Source organism: Leguminivora glycinivorella, chromosome 5, assembly GCF_023078275.1.
Source record: "Leguminivora glycinivorella isolate SPB_JAAS2020 chromosome 5, LegGlyc_1.1, whole genome shotgun sequence".
Taxonomy (NCBI): domain Eukaryota; kingdom Metazoa; phylum Arthropoda; class Insecta; order Lepidoptera; family Tortricidae; genus Leguminivora; species Leguminivora glycinivorella.
In genome coordinates this window covers 15,425,142-15,442,669 of record NC_062975.1, presented here as the reverse complement: position 1 = coordinate 15,442,669, position 17,528 = coordinate 15,425,142, and the positions used below count along the sequence as shown (strand labels likewise).

Here is a 17,528-nt window from a genome sequence, read left to right as displayed (position 1 = left end):
ACCGAGTGAAAGACAACATTTTTCACCACACCAACACGAACAAAATACTGACTATAAAATATCAAACTAAATCAAATCCATCAATCTATTCAATATTTATGATCCAAAATGATCATTTATAGGTAAATTCTACCAGCCAGCTTAAGACATCAAGTTAAAATTTGTATGAAATTACTTTGCACTCTTGTGGATAAAATGCAATTTTGCTATATGTTTTCGAATAGCAAAGTAAGCCTTTGCCAGTTGGTGTGATGAAAATAATATATTTGTATATTTTATAGTTAGCCATCGGTACCTGCCCTACCTGAATGTTTTTTTTTTTTTTTTTTTTTTTTATGAGGAACAGGTAAACCATTTGACCGCAATCTCACCTGATGGAAAGTGCCGATGCAGTCTAGGATGAAGCATGTTTACCCAAAAAATGTCTATTCACTCTTGATTTAAAAAGATCCAAATTATAGTGGGTTGGAAATAGACATGCAGGAAGTGAGTTCCAATCCTTAGCCGTTCGCATGATAAAGCTAGATGCAAATCGTTTAGTGCGAATCATTGGCAAGGAAACGACGTAAGGGTGAAACGCAAGTCCGCGCCTAGTCCCGCGTTGACAGAAAGGAGACGGGGGGATTAGATTATGTAAGTCCATCGCACACTCCCCAAAATGTATCCTGTAGAAAACCGATAAGCATGCCACCTTCCTACGATGATATCCATCGGGTATGTAATAAATTTCGTATCCTGGATAATACAGGTACGATAGATCCGCAGTCTCTAAGGACTAAATTTATATTAACCGAACAATAATCTAATGTTACGTGACCTCTAACTAATGTAATGTTTGCACTGTGCCCGTGTATTTATGTGTTTTTTTTTTTGGTCTGTTTATAATAAGAATTCTCTAAAAGTGGTCTTAAAATTTTCTATTATATTGCATACTTTCCACTTTGTAACCGCTGTACAAAAAAAAATGTTTGAAACATGGTAACGAAGTGGAAAAATCAATTTGGGACGCTTTTTTTTACCCAGTAGGATCGAAAGGTCTCGTGATTCTGAGTAAGAAAAACATTAAATTTACTATTTCAGAAAAATAAGTTTTTGAATCTTTTTTCGCGAAAATGCCCGTCAACGACTAAGTATAATCTTGGCTAGACACCCAGTTCTTAAATTCAGAATAGCGTAACAAGCCACTGAACCTGCCATGGAAATAAATTATGCTAAGTTCCTTACAAGATTTCAAATCAGCGGTGTGGTTATCATTGAAGGACTGCTTAAACGCTATCAGTGGATATTGCTGGGGTTACCGCAGCTTAAACAGTATTACATTTAAAAATATAAGGAACTAGCTTTTGCCCGCGGCTTCGCTTGCGTTAGAAAGAGACAAAAAGTAGCCTATGTCACTCTTCATCCGTTGAAGAGTATCTGCCCTTATTAAATCACGTCAATTCGTCGCTCCGTTTTGCCGTGAAAGACGGACAAACAAACAGACACACACACTTTCCCATTTATAATATTATAGTATAGTATAGTATGGATAAAAGACAACCCAATGGAAAGCTATACATGGAAATAAATGTGCTAAGTTCCTTACAACCAGTACGAGAATCGACCAATATTGACTAGCAGAGAGGCGACCGCAGGCGCGGTTGGCCAATCTTTAATTTCAAATCTGCGGTTAATATCACTGACGTTCGGCTTAAAAGCTATCAGGGGGATATTACAGGAATAACCGCAACTTTGGAACGGTATTCTACTTTTAAAATGTATCACTTTTTAACCCCCGAAGCAAAAACGACGGGGTGTTACAAGTTTGATTTGTCTGGCTGTGGCATCGTAACTCCCGAACGGATGTACCGATTTTTTTGATTGAAAGCTGAATTAGTCGGAAGTGTTCTTATCCATGTTTGATGGAAATCGGTCCACTAAGTCGGGGTTTTTTTTAATTTACAAACATACATACAATCACGCCTGTATCCCATAAAGGGGTAGGCAGAGCACATGAAACTACTCAAGTTTCAGTGCTACTCTTGGCAAATAAGGGGTTGAAAGAAAACGAAACTGTGACATTGCAGTGACAGGTTGCCAGCCTCTCGCCTATACGCCACAATTTAACCCATACCCCACAGTCGCCTTCTACGACACCCACGGGGAGAAAGGGGGTGGTGAAATTCTTAACCCGTCATCACACGGGCAATAAATTTTTAGAATTTAATTTTTTATATTATAATAACGTTGTAAATAAACAAAGTCGTACATACGTCTATTTTGTCAAAAAGTTAGTGTAGTAAGTACATGTGTCTAATATTTGTGAGAGCTCTGGCAGTTGATGGCAACTAGCGACTGTACTGTGCCGTACATTGAATCAAAGACATATATAACTCCATATAGACTGATAAAGTCTAAGAAAAAGACGTACCTCAGTACCATACAGAAAAAACTAAAAAGCAAAAAATAATAAACCTTTGAATTCAGATTTCTTATCGGATTGCAATAATCTAAACATCCAAATTATAAACAAATCAATTATTTTTGTAATCGGTACCAGACCTGTTCGTCGCCTTGCTATTTCCTGTTTGCCCCACCCAGCCATACGCAGGCTGGCCCCGACTCCAAAAATAATTGATTTGTTTATAATTTGGATGTTTAGATTATTGCAATCCGATAAGAAATCTGAATTCAAAGGTTTATTATTTTTTGCTTTTTAGTTTCTCCGTGTTTTGTAACGCGCTTATTTTTGAAGGCGGTTTTATTTTTTGTTAAAAAGTTTATTTATTTGTTGATTTTTAGTGGTTCCTAGTGATATTATATGTATCAGTCCGAATATATGTACAGTAGTGAAAGAATTATCCTTTAACTCCTAACCATTGAGGAGTTGAACTTCCATCATCAGCTCAGCCACATAAAATTATTACCACCAGGCGTAAATACTGGTGTACCTTTGAAAAATACATTAAAAACATTACATGTGCCTATAATATTTGAAGAGTTCCCTCGATTTCTCCAAGATCCCATCATCAGACCCCGACTTGGTGCCAATGGGACCATCTCGGAGTTATACCTGATCGATTGAAAAAAAAAATTTGAAAATCGGTCCATGATTCTCGGAGATATCGAATAACATACATACAAAAAAAAAACATTCAGTCGAATTGAGAACCTCCTCCTTTTTTTGAAGTCGGTTAAAAAACCGCCTTCAAAAAAAGCGTGTTACAAAACACGGAGAAACTAAAAAGCCAAAAATAATAAACCTTCGAATTCAGATTTCTTATCGGATTGCAATAATCTAAACATCCAAATTATAAACAAATCAATTATTTTTGTAGTCGGTACCAGACCTGTTCGTCGCCTTGCTATTTCCTGTTTGCCCTACCCAACCATACGCAGGCTGGCCCCGACTCCAAAAATAATTGATTTGTTTATAATTTAGATGTTTAGATTATTGCAATCCGATAAGAAATCTGAATTCGAAGGTTTATTATTTTTAGCTTTTTAGTTTCTCCGTGTTTTGTAACACGATTTTTTTGAAGGCGGTTTTATTTTTTGTTAAAAAGTTAATTTATTTGTTGGTTTTTAGTGGTTCCTAGTGATATTATATGTATCAGTCCGAATATATGTACAGTAGTGAAAGAATTGTCCTTTAACTCCTAACCATTGAGGAGTTGACCTTCCATCATCAGCTCAGCCACATAAAATTATTACCATCAGGCGCAAATACTGGTGTACCTTTGAAAAATACACAAAAAACATTACATGTGCCTATAACATTTGAAGAGTTCCCTCGATTTCTCCAAGATCCCATCATCAGACCACGACTTGGTGCCAATGGGACCATCTCGGGGTTATACCCGTTCGATCAAAAAAAAAATTTTGAAAATCGGTCCACGATTCTCGGAGATATCGAGTAACATACATACAAAAAAAAAAAAAAAAAAAAAAAAAAAAATAAAAAAAAAAACATTCAGTCGAATTGAGAACCTCCTCCTTTTTTGAAGTCGGTTAAAAAGTAGCACAGATAGCTGTATAACTGCACACATCAGGGTCTATTCGGAGCTTTACGCGTTATAGCACTGTTATAAGAGCATTCAGAGGAACCTTCAGCTGTATTACATTCAGTAAAATTTAAACAGCTTAAGCATTTTAAGAGCTGCATTACGGTGGAGAACAGTACTACTAATTCGCCAATAGTGCTGTAATGGTATATTTGCAACGACCTTATTCAGCTATTAACATTTTTGACAGCCTAGAACGTAATAAGAGCTGCGGTATAAGAAGCCACTTGTGACCTTTTAAAACGCTGACTTTTTAAGATAGCACATGTGGCCCATTAAAAAGCCTAAAGAGGTATAATGGAGAAAATGTGGCGTATACCACAAATCAGCCCTTATATCGCCTTTATTATTATCTGCATAGCGGCTGTTTAAAACACCCACTAGACGTCTGGTAGCTATTTTGTGGCTCACTTGTGTACCGTAATAACGGCTATTGCTTTATAGTGGTACACGTGTAGATGATTAACTAGGAATAAGCTGAATAGGTAAATGTTATTTTATGGTAACTTGTAACCTCCTCGTCTTTATTATAAATCCACCATTTTTATTGTATAACCTACAAATACATCCTGAATAATTTTCGACTTTTATGATATTTTGGGTATAAATTATGAATGTATTGTATCAGTTATTACTTTTTAATACCATAATGCTAACTTTGTATTGTATAAATCTCTCAAAAACACAAAAAAAAATTTGGATAATGTTTCATCAGATCTTATTTATTTATCGTATCTAATTAAAAACTGAATATTTACGTGGCGCATTAAAATTTTGTTAGTAAAAATATATATATAATGTCGGTAAACTTTCATTCCCAAACATATTTGCGTAAGATATATAAAACAAAACGTAGTTACCAATACCAACAGATAATACATTCACCATTAAAGTTTCACTCACTAAAGTTCCAGTGTGTTTACCAAATAGCTAGAATAATAAGTAAAAATTTGTTTGCATTTCACCTAAATGTATGAAATATGTGACCCTTTTGCTGAGTAAGTGGCTACTTGTGTTCTCTTATTCTGCCGATATTCAGCCCTTAGAACTCTTGCCACCCTTATACCCCTGTTACATTGCTGCTATACCGCTTTTGCTGAGTAAGTGGCTACTTGTGTTTTCTTATTCTGCCGATATTCAGCCCTTATAACTCTTGCCACCCTTATACCCCTGTAACATTGCTGCTATACTGCTTTAAAGCACTATGTACGCTTAAGGCTGTCTAATTTGTGCCCATTTAAGAGTATTAAGGGCTGTATAAGCTGTTATAGAGCTTTTACATAGCGCTTTATGTACCTTTAGTACAGCCTAAAGCGTTAAAAAATGCCTTTATTCAGCTGTTATACAGCAAATGTGTGTTACTTGGGCGTGGCCTAGATGGCATTACACCTTTGGGGTACGCTCAGCTAGATGGCGCTAAAATTAATATTTGACATTTTAACACATATCTTTTTCTTCTATGACAATTTGATATGTTTTCTCTGAAGAAGAACGACGTATTATTAAGCAATAATATAATTTATTGAAATTGATTTCCATAGAGTACCTAGTCTGTTCATATTCTTTGATGAATACTTTTGCATGTTAAATTGTATGTTGTTATTTAATGCATGTTAATTATAAGATGTAATGTTTTGAAAAGAAGTTGCCCGCCGAGTTTCTTGCCGGTCCCATAGTGGATACCCCCCTCCCAACTGAGGGGGGACTGAAATCTTCTCGAGGCTGAGGCGTAGGGTTAGAGCCGGCGTAGCTTTATTTGACGTTCATATGCGCATTGTAATATGCCTACTTGAAAAATAAATATTTCATTTTCATTTTTCATTTTCATTAAGAATATGGGCCAAATTGTCAAAACTGAGGTTCAAAAGTTTCAAGTCTGTGTCAAGAGATGGCAGTCTATGCACTGTGATTACACATTTTACTTCGACAGTAACTCTCTATAATACTCGATCCTCTTTGATTGAATGAACAAGTTTTTAAATATACATACATATTATAAGACATTCTCACACAGACTGAGTCCCACAGTAAGCTCGATATGACTTGTGTTGTAATAATACAAAGACCACACGAAAAAATACGCTATCATAAGAAATATATGTAAATAATTATTATACGAGTAAGTAACGACGCATATAAATTACCGATTTCATAAAAGCAGATGTTAAACCGGTTTGACTAGAAAACTTTAACCATGTGAATGTGAACGATACTTTACACATTGCTTTAAATGAACATAATTATTGAACAATGATAATTAATGTATAGTAAACTAGTCTCAAGGTTTATAAATCACACTTTTAGTTAAGTAAAATCCATACTAATAATATTATAAATGGGAATGTGTGTGTCTGTTCGTTTGTCCGTCTTTCACGGCAAAACGGAGCGACGAATTGACGTGATTTTTAAAGTGGAGATAGTTGAAGGGCTAGAGAGTGACATAGGCTACTTATTGTCTCTTTATAACCCCCCATTTCTCAAAAATGAAGGGGGGGGGGAAATTTGGGGAGCAATTTTTGTAATAATTGGGCTAGAGAGTGACGCGGGCTCTTTATAAATTTCTCTAAAATGTATGTATAAATCTTAACAGCACGGTCGCATTATATCGCCAATACACGAAAAAGTGGCACGACAGGACACTAACTAAGTAGTATGTAGGCCCGTTGGTTTAGCTAGGCTATTATGTCTATAAGGGGCCCACAGACGATCAGTCCGCCGTACGGCAATTGTCTGCCAGTTTTTCGGCGCTGTCACTTTTCATTTATAGGCCGGCAAACTGATAGGCAGTGGGATTTTTAACCCTTAAATGCATAGTGATGTGATACATCATGCATTTTGACTCTATTAACAGCATGTCAAAATTCAGAATAAATGTTTGTCAAGGTAAAGTTGCCGGCGAGATACTCTTAAGTATTTTGGGTATTTTATTGTAAAGTTTGTCAGTCATATCAGACATAACTTCTATGTCTTCTATGCAGTTCGATAGTACTGGCATAATGCATGATGCGAGCGAGATGTATAGAGATAGAACGTAAATTACTCACACGTTAGCGAATATACATATATGTTATTCCTAGTGTCTCGTCTCGTGGTAAGGCTACAGAGTTACAGACACACCTCGGACAATGGCGACCAAATATATGAAAGAGGCGCGTTTCAACGCACAAAGTCTAAGCTCGTGTAGGTAAACGCCCCAGGGGGGCCGATTTTTGAGTCTCACTGTCACTAAAATACCCGTTGAAAACGGTGAATTGCCTATTATTTTCAGTGACAATTTTTTGAATTAGAACGCCGTGAGACTTAATGAGACTTAGTGAGAATCGGCCCCCAGGATACGTAGCCGAATGGCACAAAAGCTCACGAAACGAAATGCTCGTATATATATATCTCTATCGCTCTTGCTGTATTGGCGCAACAGAGTCAGACTACCTTTCGCGGCGTTTCGTTTTCGTTTCGCGTCGCAGAACTGCCATTCGGCTACGGGGCCAGGTCGACTGGTCGCGTTTTTGACAGGCGAGTGCGAGTGGGTTGTACTTTCAGCGGGGAGCGGGTGGCCATACTGTACCATAGTAGATACCATAGAGTATATTGAATTGGTAGGTACTCTTTATTATACTGTGCCTCTGTAGCACGTCTATTATTTCGTGGATGTTTATATCCATGTAGTACATTTTTATTCGACCGGTGCGGCGGTCCGTCTCGAGTGGCTAAGTAGACGTCGAGTGCACTTGCCTTGATTTCTGGCCTTTCGGTTAGAGAGTAACTCTGTTGAATAATATGATTCAATATAAGTAAGTAGTTGTTCCCAAAGCGGCCTAGCGGTAAGAGCGTGCGACTTTCAATCCGGAGGTCGCGGGTTCGAACCCCGGCTCGTACCAATGAGTATACAAGAATTGCTAGTTTAAGGTATTAGATCTCATGGCATTCTAGCAGTCATTACCATTAGGGCCAAACAGAAACACTATGGTAGTTAAACAGTATGGTATCGTTATAAAGTCGATTCATAGCTTCAATGTATTCACGAGTATAACTTCGACTATACTGAACGGTAAGATTCAGTTCATAAACGTTGATCTTTGGTACTTGGCTTGGCTAGATAAGTGACATTTAAAAAGTTAGACTTATATTGATCGGGATATAGACCGTGAATACCTTTTTCATTTCAATACATCACAAATGCACATATATTACCATTAATTTGAATGTAGATAGATAGGGGAATTTTCAGAATTTAGGTCCCCCAATTAGCGTAAGTTGTTAACAAAAATTAACACGCTGTCAGTTTTGTGACGACAAATTAAGCATACAATCTGTATAAGAATTTACTTTTTTCACATACTGAAAGTAGATTATCGCTTAAAGTTTAAGTAATTAACACATAATCAATATTTTTAATGAAATTGTCGCAAAACTGATAGTGAGTTAATTTTTGTTAATAACTTACGCTAATTGGGGGGTCCCAAGTTTGACGTGTCTGTCTGTCTGTCTGTCTGTCTGTCTGTGTGTGTCTGTCTGTGGCATCGTAGCTCCCGAACGGATGAACCGATTTTGATTTAGTTTTTTAGGGTTCCGTAGCCAAAATGGCAAAAACGGAACCCTTATAGTTTCGTCATGTCCGTCTGTCCGTCTGTCCGTCTGTCCGTCTGTCCGTCTGTCACAGCCGATTTACTCGGAAACTATAAGTACTACAGTGATGAAATTTGATGGGAATATGTGTTGTATGAACCGCTACAAAATTATGACACTAAATAGTAAAAAAAAGAATTGGGGGTGGGGCCCCCATACATGTAACTGAGGGATGAAAATTTTTTTTCGATGTACATACCCGTGTGGGGTATCAATGGAAAGGTCTTTTAAAATGATATAAAGTTTTCTAAAAAACATTTTTCTTAAAGTGAACGGTTTTTGAGATATCAGCTCTCAAAGTCGTAAAAAGTATGTCCCCCCCCCTCTATTTTTATAACTACGGGGTATAAAATTCTAAAAAAAATAGAGGTGATGCATGCTAATTAACTCTTTCAACGATTTTTGGTTTGATCAAAGTATCTCTTATAGTTTTTGAGATAGGTTGATTTAACTGTAATTTTGGTTAAATATTTGCTGCTACGGAACCCTTTGTGCGCGAGCCCGACTCGCACTTGGCCGGTTTTTGTCTGAAAGCTGAGTTAGTCGGGAGTTTTCTTAGCCATGTTTCATGAAAATCAGTCCACTATGTCGCGGTCGGGGGTTATTTCAAAATTTTAAATTTGTGGTTATTTAAAAGTTGTCGTTATTTATTCACAAATGAATGAACCATCCATACATTGTCTATTACGCAAGACAATTTAACGGGCAACGCCCGGAAACATCTAATTGTAGGTGGAGGGTGCAATCGACGACAGGCCCCTTTTTTAGGGGACTTCGCGGTACATGTGGTATGATAATGTATGGGACTTAAAGTCCGGGTCTTTAATCATTATATCCGCCATGTTGGTGCAAATTATGCGTAGTTAGCCAGCAGCGGCTCGGCTGGTCCATACAAGCCGATTCCCACCGGTTTGCCTAAAATTGATTACTAGTAAAATAGCTAATGTTAAAGGTAGGTTTATTTTTTTTTTGCTTTGGTGTTGCCTAGCAGAAATTTTCACCAGCCGCCACTGGTTGATCGGTTACCTACTAGTTGATCGGTTAAATTTGGGTGATTTTTTACTCCATTGCTCCGACGCACGCCCGCTTGGTGTAGGTACAGTCAGCAATCAAGTCAGTAATGTTTCAAGTAAAATATGGATTTTTTCGCTTTGATTCTTAATTTGGTACCTCACTCAAGTGACCCCGATATACGCGAAATTCGCTTTCCGCGATTTTCCCTGGAACGCATCACTAGCGGATTGAGCGGGGTAAATTACTGTATTCAATATCCAAAATTGCAAAGTTCAATCGGGTGTTTTGTTTGTTTTATCTGACCTAGGTCTATCTGAGTCGGTATAATACGTATATTAAGCGAGCTTTACGAATACCCACCTATGCGAAAGTTTAATACGCTTAATTGTATAAATTACGATTTAATTAAATATTTAGCACGGAAACGGATATGCAGTCAGCACTCAGCGTACTAATAATTATGTAGTAACTCTACCTTTAGAGTAAATTATTATGGTTAAATTAATTGATTCTATGATCTGATTAAGTAGCAAGTTTTACGATATTACAAATGTAGGTACAGTCAACAACACAGCTGTGAATGCAGACAAACTGCCAAAACTATGTATACACACCTCAATGTACAGGCAATAAAATTCTGTATACATATTTTTAGCACTTTGTCTGTAGTCACAGCTGTGTTCTTGACTGTACTTGGATGTTTTGATTAGTATACCTATAGACTTGGTATCTTTGTATACGAGTACCTACCTAATTCGAATTTCAATGTATATTCGTACGAGTAAATTAGTCTGAAGCCTTAATTTAATTTTCGAGTGTTCAGTCTTTGTTTTGCTGTTTAATTAAATATTGAAAATATGCTCTACGTGTGTTATGTACATGAAAACGATGGAACGCTGTGTGTGCGATCTGGTGTATGACGCTTTCCTTTTTTCTTTTTATTAATTTAATGTGTTCTGTCCTGTTCTGTTTGTTATTATTCTTTTGTATACTTAGATTTTTCTTATATCACAGCCTGTTGTTATTTTTCTTGTAATGTTTTCAATTTTATTCTTTTTAACTGTAGTCCATTTTTCTTGTATCACATATATTTTGCATTTCTTCTGTCTGTTACCCTCCGTGAATCTTTCTCACTTGATGGTCTCATCGGAAGATCAGCGCTGGAAGTCACCAGCAACACGCTGAGATGAGGCCATTTCGTGGCACTTCATTACTTTCTGTCTTGTTGTTATTATGTGTTCTTTGTCTTGTCTGTGTTCACGAATAAATGTTTATTCTATTCTATTCTATTCTAAAAGAACAAGATAAGAATTATAACTTCATGTAGATAGGTATTTCAGCTTGTCAAATGTTTTCTTGGGAACAAACAAAGGCCCGTCAGAGTATGGTCAGATTGGGCAGACACAAAATTAACATGTTCGTTTTGATTGTTTATTTAAGTATATTACCTACCATAACTTTGCATTGGCGACTAACTTTACCTTAACCCAGTACCCGCTCAATGAGCGGGCAGTCAAATACACAGCTAAACACTAATGACGTAAAGTTCCATTGAAAATGAAGTAATAATGGAAATTAGAGCTGTAACAAGTGGATCGCCACAAACGTCGTTTCGCTCACTGACTCTCCGAGCGTGTCTGCCTGTCTGGCCGCAGCAGACGCACGTGTTGCTAATTGAATACCATAAAAACTACCTAAACAAACAGTCGGATGCCGTGATCTGTGATCCACCCCTGGGCACTCGAGATTTTTGAACGTTCCTTAGGTATACATTTTTTTGATGGCATGATGTGGGCGCGGAGGCGCGCGGCGCGGGGCGCGGGGCGGGGTCCCGCGGCCTCTCAGAGTCGCGCTAGGTTAGTACAGCGCTCTGCACGAGTGACGGACGCCCGGCTTCACGGCCGGCGATTTTAGTATTCTTCGTTTATTTTCTTTTTCTATTCGTTTAATTTGTGAAACACCCCGGTAACATGAAACGAGTGTCCCGCGAGTGAGTACCCAGTGTTCAAAATATACCGGTGTTTGTTTTGACAGTGTCACGTGCGGAACCGAATTGTTACCGGTTCCCGAGTTTCGAAAAGTGTTTATATACGCACGCGGCCTTCACTTGCAGGTAGAGCCGAATGTGATAGTGTAAAGTTTACCGAATTATAAGATTTACAAGCGGTGCGAAGAGTTCTCGTGGGAACGCGCGGAGTTCAGTGTTCGTGAACGCAAAGTTCGCACGGATTTGTTCCAATAGGATTCCGCTCAGAAACTAGTGGTGAAGTTACAAGTTTACGACATAACCTTTCGAACGAGGCGCGTGTTGCACAGGCATGCGCAGTTCAGGTCTCTAAAATTAATAATAGAGGCTCATAATTTTATAAACAAACCGTGTGCGTGTCGAGTGGAAGTGTAGTGCCGCGCCGCTAACTAGCGACGCACGACTCGCCGGCGCGCGACATTCGCAAACATTTGAAAATCGGAGATTAACCGTTCACCTGTGGGAATTGGTGTTTTACCTGCGCGCGCACTGAACTTCTTTACAAAGGTGAGTCGAGTGTGAAACGTGAATGCATTGCACCTGCAGCGATAAAAAGTCACATCATCGTAAAATGCGTTCGTTTTCGTATGCGGCCGGCGGCGCGCCGTGCCGACCGCGACCTCTGTTTATTTTTTTGCTGGCCAACCAGTTGCTTAGTCTTTGGATGGGTCTATTGCGTGACGTCACCGCGAACCCTCTCTGCGTCTCGTTCTCTCACATGGAATGAGTCGTCTCGAGAAATTCGACTCGGGGTACTCAAAAGGACTCGGCCCTGAGAACATTGCCTCAAGTTTCGAAGGAGTTTTTCGAACTTTTTCGGTATAATGAAGTCAAGGTTAAGTAACTTGTGAGGGATTAACATCCAAACGCCACCCACAGTCATTTGTTTGGTTTCCTTATCTGCTTAAACATTGTTCGAGCAGTTTTAGGTAATGAGGTGTTATATCAGTAGGTTCTACCTACACCTACTCCCTAGAGTTTGTCTATGTATTTATATGTGTTTATTTTATTAACCAAAATAAACCATAATTACCTGTAACTAAACTACTTAAGTATTAATTAATGGTAAATCAAATTCTTTGGTAGAGTCAGAGAGCTAAGTTGACAACAATTTTGATAGGTAGTTACCATAAACTGCGCAAGGGTTAATTGTAAACGTCAAACTCATATGAAATCATGACGTCACTTAACACGTGCAAAGTTTATTTTGAAAAATTTTGTTTTGTATCTTTCTCAGTCTACATAATTGTTCCATATAATGTTAGGCACCCTATTAATTAAGTCCATAGATGTATTAGATATCTAATGGTACACTTTTGATGTACCTACATCTACAAACAGCTGAATGCTGCAAACAAACTTCGATGCCTCTAGGTTTTGATCAATATTTGACTGTAGTAACTACAATAATTTAATTTTCATCACACCCGCACTTTAAATGTGCTATTGCGCGCAGGCGGAGCGTGAGTTATAGAAAAATCGTTCTCCCAAGGGAATAATGAAATTTCTTGTACCGTACATAACTTTTTTACATCTATTTACATATTTTTTACATTGCGAGTGTGATGAAAAACATTGTGTGTAACTCGGGGAATATGAATATTACAAACTCGAGTCTTTAAATCGCTCCGGCAAGCCGTCGCGATTTAACTTACTCTCGTTAGTAATATTCAACTTCCTCCCCTTGTTGCACAATGTACTATTAGGTACCTACTTAACTACCGAACTTTAACTGAGTCAACCAATTGGAACCCTAGGCCACTCTACAACTTTGTCAAAAGGACACGCAGTCAGAAATTTCTTAGTTTTCTTACTACCTGATTTACAACGTCACTATGACATAGTCCTACAGTGGCCTAGGGTTCCAATTGATTGACTGTACGTTCTTGACGTGTTCTAGATAAATCACCTCAAATAAATATGTACAAAAATGTATGCCTTAGTTCATTTGTCTTCACATTATGCTGAAAAACAAAATGCCTGTAAAGATAACCTATTGTTATTTAAAGTTCTTTTGATTTTGTTGATTTTGAAATGAAATAATTTGAAATGATTGTTATTATTACATGACGCCAAGTATATACTACATTGTGCGAAGGTAAATGGTTGTTGTAAATGCGTGTTTTACTTTATTATTAGTAGTAATGACTACTATCTACATCTCTGATTATATCATCTGCCAGCTACTAGTTATTCTTATTTGGATGTATTATTATAGTAGGGGAGACGATGTTAAACTTTTGTCATTCGTGTTCGAACGTCATAAAGGACCAATGGATTAATAACTCAGCTTTCAGACAAAAAAAACTAAATCTAAATCGGTTCATCCGTTCGGGAGCTACGATGCCACAGACAGACATACACACAGACAGACAGACACGTCAATCTTATAACACCCCTTCGTTTTTGCGTCGGGGGTTAAAAACCTGCGATACACATTCATGTAGCTTATAACTGGCACTGGCAAACGGACTGGTATGCCAGTTTTAACCCCCGACGCAAAAACAAAGGGGTGTTATAAGTTTGACGTGTCTGTCTGTCTGTGTGTGTGTCTGTCTGTGGCACCGTAGCTCCCGAACGGATGAACCGATTTTGTTTTAGTTTTTTTGTCTGAAAGCTGAGTTAGTCGGGAGTGTTCTTAGTCATGTTTCATGAAAATCGGTCAATCGGTTTTTTTCAAAATTATAATTTTGTGGTTAGGTTATGCAAGCTACAGACATGTGTACAGTCGACTACAAAGGGATGTATCCATTTTTTCACCTTATTACATCTCTTTGTACTCCACCGTACACATATAAACAGGCTTTACATGACTTTGACATCAACATAAACCTTTGTGTACAGAGAACTTGGTTTTATTTACATACTATAGTTAGTATACATCTAGGTAGTTACCTATGCTTGCGTATCTATAATGTCTACTATGTCTGGTACAAAATTTTCATCGCTTAAACTTATTTCGTACGTTTTGCATACAAAACTTCTGCTTTCTCTTTTTCTTTGTGTTGCCGTTTTTAGCAAACTTAGTACCAGACAAAGACACATATTACATACGTAAATACTAAATATTCATGCCAAATTTCACGAGATTTCTACTTATAGTTTTAAAATAAAAATGTTACTTTCATTGTATCATGTATGAGAGCGGTTTTTTTTATAAGTGACTCAAAGACGCAACTGCGCGTTGCAATAATTTGACATTGACCACGAGTTTGACATTGACTTATTCGCTATCGCCTGTGAAACCTTCTATTTCATACATCTTAGTGCGTTTTCACATTATTCGATCCCATATCGGATGTCGGAAGGATTTCAATAGAAAAAATCCAAGATGGCGCCTGTAATGTATGGAATATCGGTCCGACATCCGATATCGGATCGGATAATGTGAAAACGCACTTACTTTGCATGCTAATTAGTATTGTTATACATAAAATGTAAGTTACGCATAATAATCTTAGGAGGTAAATGATATTCCGCTTTGTGCATGTGGTAGGGCACAGCACAGCAGATATCATCTCGCTCGAATCTATAGCAGAGCCCAACTGGCGAAGTACCTCCGCCTTACAGAAGACCGCAGTCAAATACCACTAGATCCTACTCATAGTGTTGTGTTCCTGCCGGTGAGTAAGGCTGCCAGAACTCAACAAGGGCGGGGGTGCGGTGTACTGGCGACGGAAGGACCTACGAAACTAATTTGTTCCAATTGTTCCGTATATTGTTCTTTGAGTCTTTGGCAACCCGAACTTTCCTTAGAACTTGTAGGTACACTCCATTTTGCTGTGTACTTAACACAGAAAAAGGGAGTGTATACGTTTCTAAATGGTTGGCAACGCGCATGTGACACTCTTTGAGTTACAGGCGTCTGAACGTCTGTCAAGTTACACCAATTCATTCATCCTTTGTAATTTCAGGTCACCGTCGCAATTCGAAGTAATATCGAATCGAAGTAAAATACATTAAATTTATAAACCTGAAACCAAACATCGCTAAAAGCGTCTTAAACTCTTCTTTATTTGTTATCTTACTATTTATTTTATATTGACATCAAAGGCCCTTTTATATGTTTAAAGCTCTTGAAAATAACATACAGAATTAAATTGAAAATAAAGGCTAAAAGCGTCTCTGTGATCTTCAAGGCATTTTTATATTAAGATAAGGTCAAATCTTGAAGTCGAGGTCAATGTTAGAAGACAAATCGCTTTTTATCTTAAAGTTCTTACTTTGGTTATGAATAATAATTTCCGCTCAAGTCAAGATAAATCTTTTTGGAATAATTGAATAAGGCTAGGTCACACGGAACGCTTATGCATAAATTGCGTAAACGTGCACGTGTGTCAAAGTATTCAAGCTGTGCACGGCACGCAGTGTGCCGTCTCTCATAGAAATCTGTAAAATACAATGCGCAAATGTAATTTAAATTCTAGCTAGTTATAGAAATATGTAAATTCATCATAGTAGTGAGTCTCCTTTAGGAGGCAAGCCGGTGCTGATTTGTTTTTATTTTGTAGATTAAAGAACGTATAGAACATACAATTTTTTCATTTAAAATATACATACCAGCATCATTCGACCCAACTCGCCACTCAGAAACACTTCAAATGCAATCTGAGGGTGAGGGCCTACCGCGAACCACGTCCAATGTGTTGCCTGTCTGTGGGATAAAGGGAGGCGAGGCGAGGCAACACTTTGAATGTGGTTCGTAGTAAGCCCTCAGCTGACAGAACCAATAATTGACCGACCCTTTCCACACCCAGCCATCAATAGAACCATCGCGACGATATTCTATTTTATAGCTCATCCGACGTCCACTCAACAAGTGGCGGTTTACGAGTTTACCTAACGTCGTAAACACTTGGGCTGTAAAGGGGAGATACGACTTTTTGAAAATAAATAACCAAGGTAAAAGTCGTGGAGTAAACATTGGAATGGCATTTTATAGCGATGTGCAACTTTCATACACTGTGGCCCGTAATGACCTACGAACTATGTATTATTTGGCTTATATGTATGGGTTGTAAAAGCTCTCCTAGTATACTCGCTAAGTAAATATCGGAGAGATATTTTTTTTTATCGAATAAGACAAATGTAATGCATTTCCATACCAATTGAATATGAATACATCGTTTAAATTACAATACGTAGGCCTTAAAAGGAAAATGCGATTCTATGGGAACTGTGTTGAGTTCGGTTTTCATCGATTTCGTCGCTTGTTCGCTAAAGTCAGGTCACACCGGAAAACCAGCCCCTAAAAGTTTTTTTTTATACTACGTCGGTGGCAAACTAGCATACGGCCCGCCTGATGTAAAACGGTCACTGTAACCTATGGACGCCTGCAACTCAAACAGTGTCACATGCGCGTTGCCACCCCATTAGAAACTTATACATTCCCTTTTGCTGTGTTAAGAACACAGCAAAAAGGAGTGTACAAGTTCTAAGGAGGGTTCGGGTTGAGTCGACTCAAAGGACAATAGACGGAACAAGTTAGTTCCGTAAGTCGTCCTCCTGTCATCCCACACCGCACCCTCGTTGAGCTCTGGCAGCCTTACTCACCGACAGGGACAAAAGTATGGCAATTATGAGAAAATTTATGGTGAAATTATTTTCAATTAGGATATGTTTACCTAAAGATTGAATATGTTTGCGTATTAGTTGTATCTAAACCATAAATCTTAAATAAGTGGCAAAGCATTTATGTATTTCTATTTATGTCCGGTTACTGAGGCCCACCTTGTATATCTATAGGCATATTTTAAACGTAGAGTTAAAGCTTGACCTTTCCTAACTTTTGACCTCGCCTGCAGAGTTGCGCTAAGGTT

The 17,528-nt window shown here is 38.0% G+C and overlaps 1 protein-coding gene across 3 annotated transcripts in view; it reads left to right on the top strand.

The window, feature by feature from the left end:
* The first annotated feature begins 11,550 nt into the window (after window positions 1-11,550).
* Window positions 11,551-17,528, top strand: part of LOC125226170 (polypyrimidine tract-binding protein 1) — a 681,511-nt gene continuing 675,533 nt past the window's right edge. For all 3 annotated transcript variants that reach the window (XM_048130080.1, XM_048130079.1, XM_048130078.1), the window contains exon 1: window positions 11,551-12,216. The gene's annotated coding sequence lies outside the window, so the exon portion shown is untranslated. The remainder of the gene's footprint in view (window positions 12,217-17,528) is intronic.